Source organism: Triticum dicoccoides, chromosome 7A (genome assembly GCF_002162155.2).
Source record: "Triticum dicoccoides isolate Atlit2015 ecotype Zavitan chromosome 7A, WEW_v2.0, whole genome shotgun sequence".
NCBI lineage: Eukaryota > Viridiplantae > Streptophyta > Magnoliopsida > Poales > Poaceae > Triticum > Triticum dicoccoides.
The window spans coordinates 332,356,049-332,367,048 of NC_041392.1; positions in this window are offsets into that span (position 1 = coordinate 332,356,049).

An 11,000-nucleotide genomic window follows, 5' to 3' on the forward strand; every position below is an offset into this window, starting at 1 on the left:
TGTCAACAATAATATTTTATGATAACCTACATCCGAGTGGATATATATATATCTGGATCTTTCTCCAACACATAGTGCTTGCCAAAAAGAAAAAGTGTAAAAAGGGAAAGGTGAAGATCACCATGACTCTTGTATAAGGGTAGAAGGTAAAAGTAAAAGATAGGCCCTTCGTAGAGGGAAGCAGAAGTTGTCATGCACTTTTATGGTTGGATGCACAAAATCTTAATGAAAAAGAACGTCACTTTATATTGCCGCTTGTGATAAAGAACTTTATTATGCAGTCCGTCACTTTTATTTCTTCCATATCACAAGTTCATATAAAGCTTATTTTCTCCACACAAAAATATCATATATATTTAGAGAGCAATTTTTAGTGCTTGCACTGATGACAACTTACTTGAAATATCTTACTCAATCAATAGGTAGGTATAGTGGACTCTTAAGGAAAAACTGGTTTAAGGGATGTTTGGATGCTCAACTAGTATCTCTACTTGGTGCGAAAGATTTGGCTAGCAAGGGGTTAGAAGCAATTTCCACATGTTGGAGGATCCATGACAATACAACTTCTATTCGGATATAAGAAAACATAACTCATTATGTTGTCTTCCTTGTCCAACATCAACTCTTTAGCATATAATATTTTAATGAGTGCTCACAGTCACAAAAGATGTCCAAGATAGTCTATTTATATGTGAAGCCTCTCTTTCTTTATTACTTCCTATTAATTGCAACAATGACAAAAACTATATTTGTCAACTCTTAACAACTTTTATTCATCATACTATTTATATGTGAAGTCATCACTCTCCATAAGATCATTATATGATCTTTTTATTTATTTTTATTCTCTCTTTTTCTTTTCAAGATCATAGCAAGAAAGACAAAGCCCTTAACTCAAAACTAATCTTTATTATATAACTCACAGACTCGATTACAGAGATAGACTTCAAAGCAAAAACTTAAAGCTAGATCATACTATTCTACTAGATCAAGATATAACCAAAAGGATCAAACTAAGAAAAATGATAATGGTAAAGGTGTGACAGTGATACGATACCGGGGCACCTCCCCCAAGGTTGGCAGTTGCCAAGGGGAGTGCCCATACCCATGTATTTAGATATCTGTCTTCGGAGGTGGTGATGATGGAGTTGATGATGTATCCGTCAGCCTCGTCAAGGCACCCTTCAGGACTTGCAATTCTTGGAGCACACGTTGGAGCATATTTGCATTCTTCTGAATTTCCTCCAAAAGATGCTTATTTTCAGGCCACCAAGAACCTTTTCCTACATTGCTTTCACTTGGACGGGATATGTCCCAATTGGAGGGTATATGTACACGAGGGGTGTTCTCTACTACGTAATTATGAACCAAATTATGAAAGTTGTTCTGATGTAACCTGTGCAAGGGCCTCCTAGGGGGAATCCCTTCTCGAACCTCTTGGCCTTCATGGTTGTTTGTAGTCCCTATTGCTTGATGGGGATTTGGAATAGTGGAGATGCCTGCGAGAGTACCTCTCTCGGAAGCTGGAGGCTGAACCTCAAGCGAATCTCCTTCATCCTCCTCCATCGTGACTCCCTCGGCATCCTCCCTTCTAAGTTCCATCTGCATCAACTAATCATCGCCATCCACGTTGTTGGAGGAGGAGGACGACATGATCCCTGGCCTTTTGAAAGATCGTGGATGTCGCCTAGAGGGGGGGAGAATAGGCGTTTTAAAATAATTACGATTTAGGCTTGAACAAATGCGGAATAAACCTAGCGGTTAATTTGTCAAGCACAAAACCTAAAACAACTAGGCTCACCTATGTGCACCAACAACTTATGCTAAGCAAGATAAGCAACTATGTGATAGCAAGATATATGATAAGAAACAATACGACTATCATAAAGTAAAGTGCATAAGTAAAGAGCTCGGGTAAGAGATAACCGAGGCACGCGGAGACGATGATGTATCCTGAAGTTCACACCCTTGCGGATGCTAATCTTCGTTTGGAGCGGTGTGGAGGCACAATGCTCCCCAACAAGCCACTAGGGCCACCGTAATCTCCTCACGCCCTCGCACAATGCAAGATGCCGTGATTCCACTAAGGGACCCTTGAGGGCGGTCACTGAACCCGTACAAATGGCAACCCTTGAGGGTGGTCACCGAACCCGTACACTTTGGCAACCCTTGGGGGCGGTCACCGGTACCCGCCAAATTGCTCGGGGCGATCTCCACAACCTAATTGGAGACCCCGACGCTTTCCCGGAGCTTTACACCACAATGATTGAGCTCCAAACAACACCAACCGTCTAGGGCGCCAAGGAACCCAAGAGGAACAAGCTCTAGGGTGGCCAAACACCCAAGAGTAATAAGCTTCTCAAACTTCACTTCCACCTATCACCGTGGAGAACTCAACCGATGCACCAAATGCAATGGCAAGGGCACACGGAGTGCCCAAGTCCTTCTCTCTCAAATCCCACTGGAGCAACTAATGCTAGGGAGGAAAATGAGAGGAAGAACAAGAAGGAGAACACCAAGAACTCCAAGATCTAGATCCAAGGGGTTCCCCCCACATAGAGGAGAAAGTGATTGGTGGAAATGTGGATCTAGATCTCCTCTCTCTTTTCCCTCAAAAACTAGCAAGAATCCATCGAGGGATTGAGAGTTAGCAAGCTCAAAGAAGGTCAACAATGGGGGAAAAATGAAATCAAGAGATGGGGAACCATTGGGGAAGAAGACCCCCGTAAATACGTCCCCACGAATCTGCCCGTTATGTACAGAATAACATAGGAGCGGTACAACCTCTATGAGCACCGGTACAACCGGTAACAGGCAATAAGCGGTACAACCGGCCCACAACCGCCCAATAACTGCACCACAACAGAGACCAGTCCGGTGGTAGAGCGGTACATGACCGGTACAACCTCCGGACCAATTCTGGAGCGGTACGACCTCTCCATGGGGCGGTACAACCTCTCTGTGTAAAACAGGCAATATCAAAACAGCCACAACTTTCGCATATGAGCTCCGAATTCAACGAAACCAAGTTTGTTGGAAAGATAATGACAAGGGCTAACACAATCTTGAGAGAAATATCAATAAGAAGCAAATGAGAAAAGGACCATAATAAAATAGTGAGAACCCTTCCTCGGTTAAGACTGGTAAAACCTCCAACACCGAAAACATCATAGAAGATGCATGCGAACTCCGTTTTCGATGAACTCAAGCTTGTCATCAAGATGACCATAAGCTCTAAGACTCACAAATGGAACCAAACAAGAACCAAGAAAGATGATGCAAGGATGCAATGGTTTGAACTCTCGATTAATGATACGATCAAGCTACTCCCTAGAGAGCCCCCCTTGATAGTATGGCAATCGATCCTACAACCCGGTCTCCCAACTACCACTATGAGACCGGTAAAATAAAAAACCTATCAAGGGCAAACCTTTGCCTTGCACATAGTCCACCTGAGCTAGATGATGACGATCTTGACTTCCTCAAGTTGGACCACCTTTCTTGATTGCGTTGGCTCGATGAAGACTAGTCGATTGCTCCCCCATACTCCACTATGGGTGAGCCACTCTTTGGCACATCTTCAAAATTCCATTGACACCACAATGGACGGCAAGCTTCAAGCTTGATTGCTCCCCCATACTCCATTATGGGTGAGCCACTCTTCGAGTTGCTCCACTTGAACTTGCACACTTCAAACTTGATGGCGATCACCTCTTGATGTCATCCTCCATGGGTTGTATGAGATCTTCCTCTTGACGCAAGACCATGGAAACATACCTAACCCCACAAAGAACTCTCAGGTAGACCATGGGTTAGTACACAAAGCGTAATGGACAATGCTTACCATACCGTGGGATCACTTGATCCCTCTCGGTACTTCTTCTACGCTTTGTGAGTTGATCAACTTGATTCACTCTTGACTTAGTCTTGATCAACATTGAATCTTTCCAACTCTCTTCATTTGGATGATGTCTTGAAGGTAAACATGAATGATCACACAATCTTCTTCTTCAAGACATGCTTGCAATAAGCTCAACTCACACATGACCAATCTTTGGATAATTCCTTGAAAAGCACTTTGGCCATCTCAACTCACACATGACCAATCTTTGGATAATTCCTTGAAAAGCACTTTGGCCATATCAACTCACACATGACCAATCTTTGGATAATTCCTTGAAAAGCACTTTGGCCATCTCATAAACTCCTTGAAACCAACACATGGACTTCAAGACAATCCTATGGACAAATGCTTCAAATATAACTCAAGGCAACCGTTAGTCCATAGAGATTGTCATCAATTACCAAAACCACACATGGGGGCACCGCATGTCCTTTCAATCTCCCCCATTTTGGTAATTGATGACAATCACTTTCAAGAGAGTTTATATAAGGAATTATGCATCACCATGCAATGCAACAACCAATAATGCATGTATATGAGATGCAAATGCTTAGGAACAAAACTAAAACAAGGAGAAAGCTCTGAAGACTTCTCAACAAAACTCTTTGAAACTTCTCCCCCATTGGCATCGATTGCCAAAATGGGTGAAAAGCTAAGAAGACCAATATAAAAGGTGTTCCTCCAAAAGTTGTGTAGTTCTCAACAAGAGAGTGGAATGCCATACACATATCCAAAGGTAATACTTGGAGGGAGACCAACTATATTGAGGCACCAAGATTGCTAAAGGAAGATATGCCACAAAGACATAACCGAGAGAGACATAAGCAATCAAGCAACCAAAATATACCAATTGAAGCAAGTTGTCAAAAGATACTAATTGAACCAACTAGACCAAAGATCCTACGAGCCACGTGAATAAAGGATATTAAGATATGGGCAAAGGAGTGTTCTAAAGAATCTAGAGAAGCTCCCCATGATTTGTGCACACATAAGAATTTTTGTATTTGGATACAAAGTGCACAAAATAGGATCACAGATCCCCCAAAATCAATAGAAACTTACAACAAGTGCAAGTGAGCATATAGGAAACAAAGCCTAGTACATGCAACAAACACATGGTTGAGCAACAAGTGAAAGAGGCAACTTAAAAATGGGCTCAACCAAAATGATGTGTGTGAGTCAAGGAAATGCACTTGAGAAGACTAATGTATAGATGAGCATTAAGCATCAATAAAGTCTTGAAAGAATGAGGCACATGGTGCAAGGCCTATCATTCCCACACACAACTAGCAAATGGGTTCACAATCTTACTAATAAGCATATAAAGAATCTATGCTTGTGACAACTCGTGGTGAAGATAGAAGATGAAAGCCTCATCAAGACGAGGGATACCAATTAAGATGGCAAAACCTCGTAAAGATAAGCATGAGGAAAATAATCTTCACCACACACAAGAGTGCATCAAGATGCAACAATAGAAGACACACACTCAAGGCAAAAACTTTCACGGAGCCACCAAAGAAACAACATAAGAAAGACAAGGTGGATGTGAAAGAAAGGATATCATCTAGAGATGTAATTTCTCTCAAGTGTATAAGGTTCTAGGTAGACGAAATCATGATGATATAAATCTACAAAGAAGGATGTACACCCGAAATAGTTACAACATGAAGGAACAATATATCCAAAAGGAAGTCATAGATATACCAATAAGATATTTTCTTGGAAGCATAGCACTTGGCTAGATATGGTCTTATTGTATATAAATGAATTCCTACCACACACCCATCAAAGACATCACAACTAGCAACATGAGATCATCGTTGAGATGCTTTGAGATAGGAAACAAGTATCACAAGATGGAATGAATATTATGCCAAGATGCAACCTACAAAAGGTTGGATGCAAGAAAAGAATGCATGAATAGATACTTTTTACCGAGATATCATTGGAAGGATGTAGAAGAAACCAATTGAAGGTAGTAGATAGTAGTTCATTGAGCATTCTAGCTTGACTCCAATAAGCACATGGTCACACCACCTTCCTTGTGAGTGAGCCGAGCATCCAATGCATCTCCAATTGTTCCTAGAACAACAACACAAACAAAATGGTACCCAGACTCATTGGGACCAAAGAGTTAGAAACACCAATATACATAGGACAAACTCCACATAGATATGTGCATATAGATAAGGAAATGAATTTCATGCACATCTCATCCAATTAGAGGCTTGGTGGAGTTTCCCTTATATATTGGGTCAAAGAAGGAAAGCGTGCCAAAGATACTACACGAAGTTAATATGCATGCTCAAGACTTTCAAGAACCAATACCAAATGACGAAGAAATACCAAGTGAAGAAAAGATACCAATTGAATAAATCATCACTTGGAGGATATCAATAAAAGATACATCAAGGAACGAGATATCCATTGATACCCACTAAAAAGGATATCAAACCCCCAAAAGAGAGGATGGTTCCAAACAAACCAAGCTCTCTACAAAGTTTCATGATGGCACAAAGTACCCAAAAGAAACGACTTTCCTTCCACCAACACACACTTGACAAGGATGACAAGATGAATGTTTTATAGAAAATAAGATAGCTCCCCAAGACTAGTGCATTATAGAGAAATTGCATTTGAATACAAAATGCACAAGGTGGGATCACCACTTTCACTATATCTACAAAACACTAGACAAGATCAAGAATAAACAAGATCTACAAGTGGTATGGAAGACAAAGGGAGTTGATACAACCCTTGGTAAGAGAAAAGGAAAATAAAAGGCAAAAGCCAATGTAAAGATGATCAATAAATTCTACCACAAAAATGAGTACCAATTGTCAAAAGACAAGAAGTAAATGGAAATAATTCCCGGTGGTAGATAGCAAGGATATCCGACATCATCTTCACACCAAACAAAAAAGCAAATTGCAACTTGTAGAGCTAACATGCCACCTAGGAACAAGATAATTTACAATATCAACTCTAGATGACAATATCTCAAATGTACACATTTTCTAGGCTAGTAATATAGACATAGCATATTACTCCCCCATAATGTGATACCAATTAAAGATAAACAAGAGGCAAATAAAAGGATCCAACAAGAGATAATTAATGGACTATTTAGAATTTGAATTTCTCATGAGAAGACATACCACATAGCGACTAGATAAGTTTGCAATATCAATACTAAGTGGTATTCCCCATGTACCCACCTTTATAGGATTGTGAAGTGCACAAAGCACATCACTCCCCCATAATGGGATATTCCGTTAATATCTCACAAGAGCCAACTAAGATATGACCAAGATGCACAAAGGCTCAACGAACGACACACACGTACATGATGTGCAAACCAACACACACATACTTGATTGCTCAAGATAATCAAGTTGGAAGCACAACATATACAAACACATGCAAGGAACAAAGCCAAACATGCAAAGGGGCAAGTAACTTTCAATGTAAACAATTTAAGCACGAGTTACCGCAAGGAGGAACATTGGATATAAGATAGAAACTCGATAATTTGAATGACTTGGCTTAAGACAATAAGAATGATGAAGTCCCCTTAATTCTTCATAATGTAGCCAAGTCTCCAATGACCTCCAACATCACGTATTGATCAAGTTTTAGCTTGTTGGTCCCCAACCAAGTTGGGTCCTTAGAGGTTAGTCACAATAGGCTTGGCTACCCAAATGGTTCTTTTCTTGACACCACTTTGAGTACCAACAAATTTGGCAAACACATTGCCGACCTTATCCTTCCCAAGAGAATAGATATCATCAATTAGAATAGGGTTGGATAAGGTACCATTCGTGCATGAAGAAGCGACATGACCTTTTTCACGACATAGGTAGCAATGTCTACTCTTCACTTTCTTCTCACTTGATTTCTCTACTTGAAAAGCATTAGCTTGAGTCTTCTTGGGAAGAGGCCATTCTTCAACTTGAGGTTGAGCATGAGAATGCACTTGTAGCCGCTTCCCTTGTTTCTTGTCACTAATGGCCTTCTTCTTCAATGGGCAAGATCTAACATGGTGCCCTTCAATTTTGCACTTGAAGCAAATAATCTTGGCCAAATTCTTGACGTGTTCTTGGCCCTTCTTCTTGTTCATCTTGGACTTCTTCTTCTTGTTGGAGTTGAATCCAAGTCCACCTTTGTCATTGGGGGATTTTTGCACACTCAAGATATTGTTGAGTGTGGATTTCCCTTCATGACACTTTTCCAAGTCTTTCTTCAAAGAAGTGACTTGGGCCTTGAGCTCTTTGATTTCCTCTACATGGTTAGTCTCAACACAAGTACTAGAGGAAGTACGAGGACTAGCACAAGGCAATATAGCATTTTGACTAAAAGTAGTGCTAATGTCCACATGAGGCTCACTAGATGTTACCTTAGCAATCATAGCCTCATGAGCTATTTTTAGCACATTATGGGATACAAGAAGATCATCATGAGAGCTAGAAAGCTTTTCATGACTTTCTTCCAATTTCCCATAACTGCTAGATAGCAACTCAAGTTGAGCCCTTAGCTCAAGATTCTCCTTTAAAATGGATGCTTCACAAGAAATAGAGTTAGTAGCACAAGCATCATCATTAACAACAAGAGGAGAAGGCAACTTGGCAAGCTCTTTTAAATAAGAAGCTTCAAGTTGAGCATGAGACTCAGTGAGTTTGATGAGCTCACCCTTGATGACCCTTGAGCCATTTTCGAGGTGCTCAAAATCCTCAAGGAGTCCAGCATGAGCAACTTCAAGCTTAGCATTTTTAGTTTCAAAAACATTGGCCACCTCAAGAGCTCTATCATGAGATTCCTTCACTCTAGATAACTCTAGAGCAAAAGTCTCCTCAAGAGATTCCTTGGTGGTTTGTTCAAGTTCAAGAGCTTGAGAGAGGTCCGCAATCTCATTAGCGTAATCACGCTCATGACCTTCCATTTTATCAATGGTGACCTCATGCTCCTCAAGACGAGATTCCAACTCATCAATATATTTCTTGCCCTCAATAGCAATAGACATGATTTCCATGAAGTTGGAACGAGCAATTTTATTCTTAAGAAGAGCTTTAAAAATTATTTCCCCCTTAACTTTTAAGGAGGCAACATCATCATTCTCTTCATCATAATCGACATCATCATCACTCTTGCCATCATCAATATCATCACAAGATTTATTGGGATTCAAAGTGGGAGATACCTTTGAAGCCTTGGCCATAAGGCAAAAAGAAATCGATGATGATGTAGGATCCCTTGAAGCACCGTTCAAGACCACATCTTGTTCCATGGAGTGTTGGGTTTCCTCTACATTGTTAGCACAACAACTCGATGATATAGATACAATTTTATCATGGCAACAAGACATAGCAAGCATATCATCATGAGATTTGAGCAAGCAATTTCTACAAGATATGCAAGAACTTTTAACACAAGCATGTGAAACATTTAGAGTGCTCGAAGTGTTAAAGTCCATAGGTGAAGCATTGCAATAATAAAGTGATGAAGGATCATCAATAATAAGCTCACTATAATCATTGCAATGAACACCACTACTCACCATATCATTACCTTGTGGCAAACCACATGTAGGTGAAGTAGAAGAAGTTGAGAAAACTATACGACCGAAGGTGGAAGGAGGACAATCATCTCCACAAATCTCGGACACGCCATATTTGTCTTGAAGCTTTGTCCACAACTCATGAGCATCCCAAAACGGCATGAGTTGAAATATAACTACATTGCTCAAAGCATCAAAAAGCACATTAGAAGCTTGAGCATTGAGATAAGACTTTTTATCATCCTCTAAAGATGATCTTTGTGGATCCTCTGGAGGATAAAAACCCATATCTACAATTCGCTCTAAATTTGGGTCCATGACCCTAAAGAGATTAAGCATGTGAATTACCCAAACATCAAAATTTATGCCATCGAAACTAAGAGTGTCAGAGAAACCTAAACCCCTAGTCGACATCCTTACTCTCTAGGCGGTTAAGCCCTATAAAGAGAGACGAGGCTCTGATACCAATTGAAAGATCGTGGATGTCGCCTAGAGGGGGGTGAATAGGCGTTTTAAAATAATTACGATTTAGGCTTGAACAAATGCGGAATAAACCTAGCGGTTAATTTGTCAAGCACAAAACCTAAAACAACTAGGCTCACCTATGCGCGGCAACTATGTGATAGCAAGATATATGACAAGAAACAATACGGCTATCACAAAGTAAAGTGCATAAGTAAAGAGCTTGGGTAAGAGATAACCGAGGCACGCGGAGACGACGGTGTATCCCGAAGTTCACACCCTTGCGGATGCTAATCTCCGTTTGGAGCGGTGTGGAGGCACAATGCTCCCCAAGAAGCCACTAGGGCCACCGTAATCTCCTCACGCCCTCGCACAATGCAAGATGCCGTGATTCCACTAAGGGACCCTTGAGGGCGGTCACCGAACCTGTACAAATGGCAACCCTTGGGGGCGGTCACCGAACCCGTACACTTTGGCAACCCTTGGGGGCGGTCACCAGTACCCGTCAAATTGCTTGGGGCGATCTCCACAACCTAATTAGAGACCCTGACGCTTGCCCGGAGCTTTACACCACAATGATTGAGCTCCAAACAACACCAACCGTCTAGGGTGCCAAGGCACCCAAGAGGAACAAGATCTAGGGTGCCCAAACACCGAAGAGTAATAAGCTTCTCAAACTTCACTTCCACGTATCACCGTGGAGAACTCAAACCAATGCACCAAATGCAATGGCAAGGGCACACGGAGTGCCCAAGTCCTTCTCTCTCAAATCCCACCGGAGTAACTAATGCTAGGGAGGAAAATGAGAGGAAGAACAAGAAGGAGAACACCAAGAACTCCAAGATCTAGATCCAAGGGGTTCCCCTCACATAGAGGAGAAAGTGATTGGTGGAAATGTGGATCTAGATCTCCTCTCTCTTTTCCCTCAAAAACTAGCAAGAATCCATGGAGGGATTGAGAGTTAGCAAGCTCAAAGAAGGTCAACAATGGGGGAAAACGAGCTCAAGAGATGGGGAACCATTGGGGAAGAAGACCCCCTTAAATAGGTCCCCACGAATCTTCCCGTTATGTACAGAA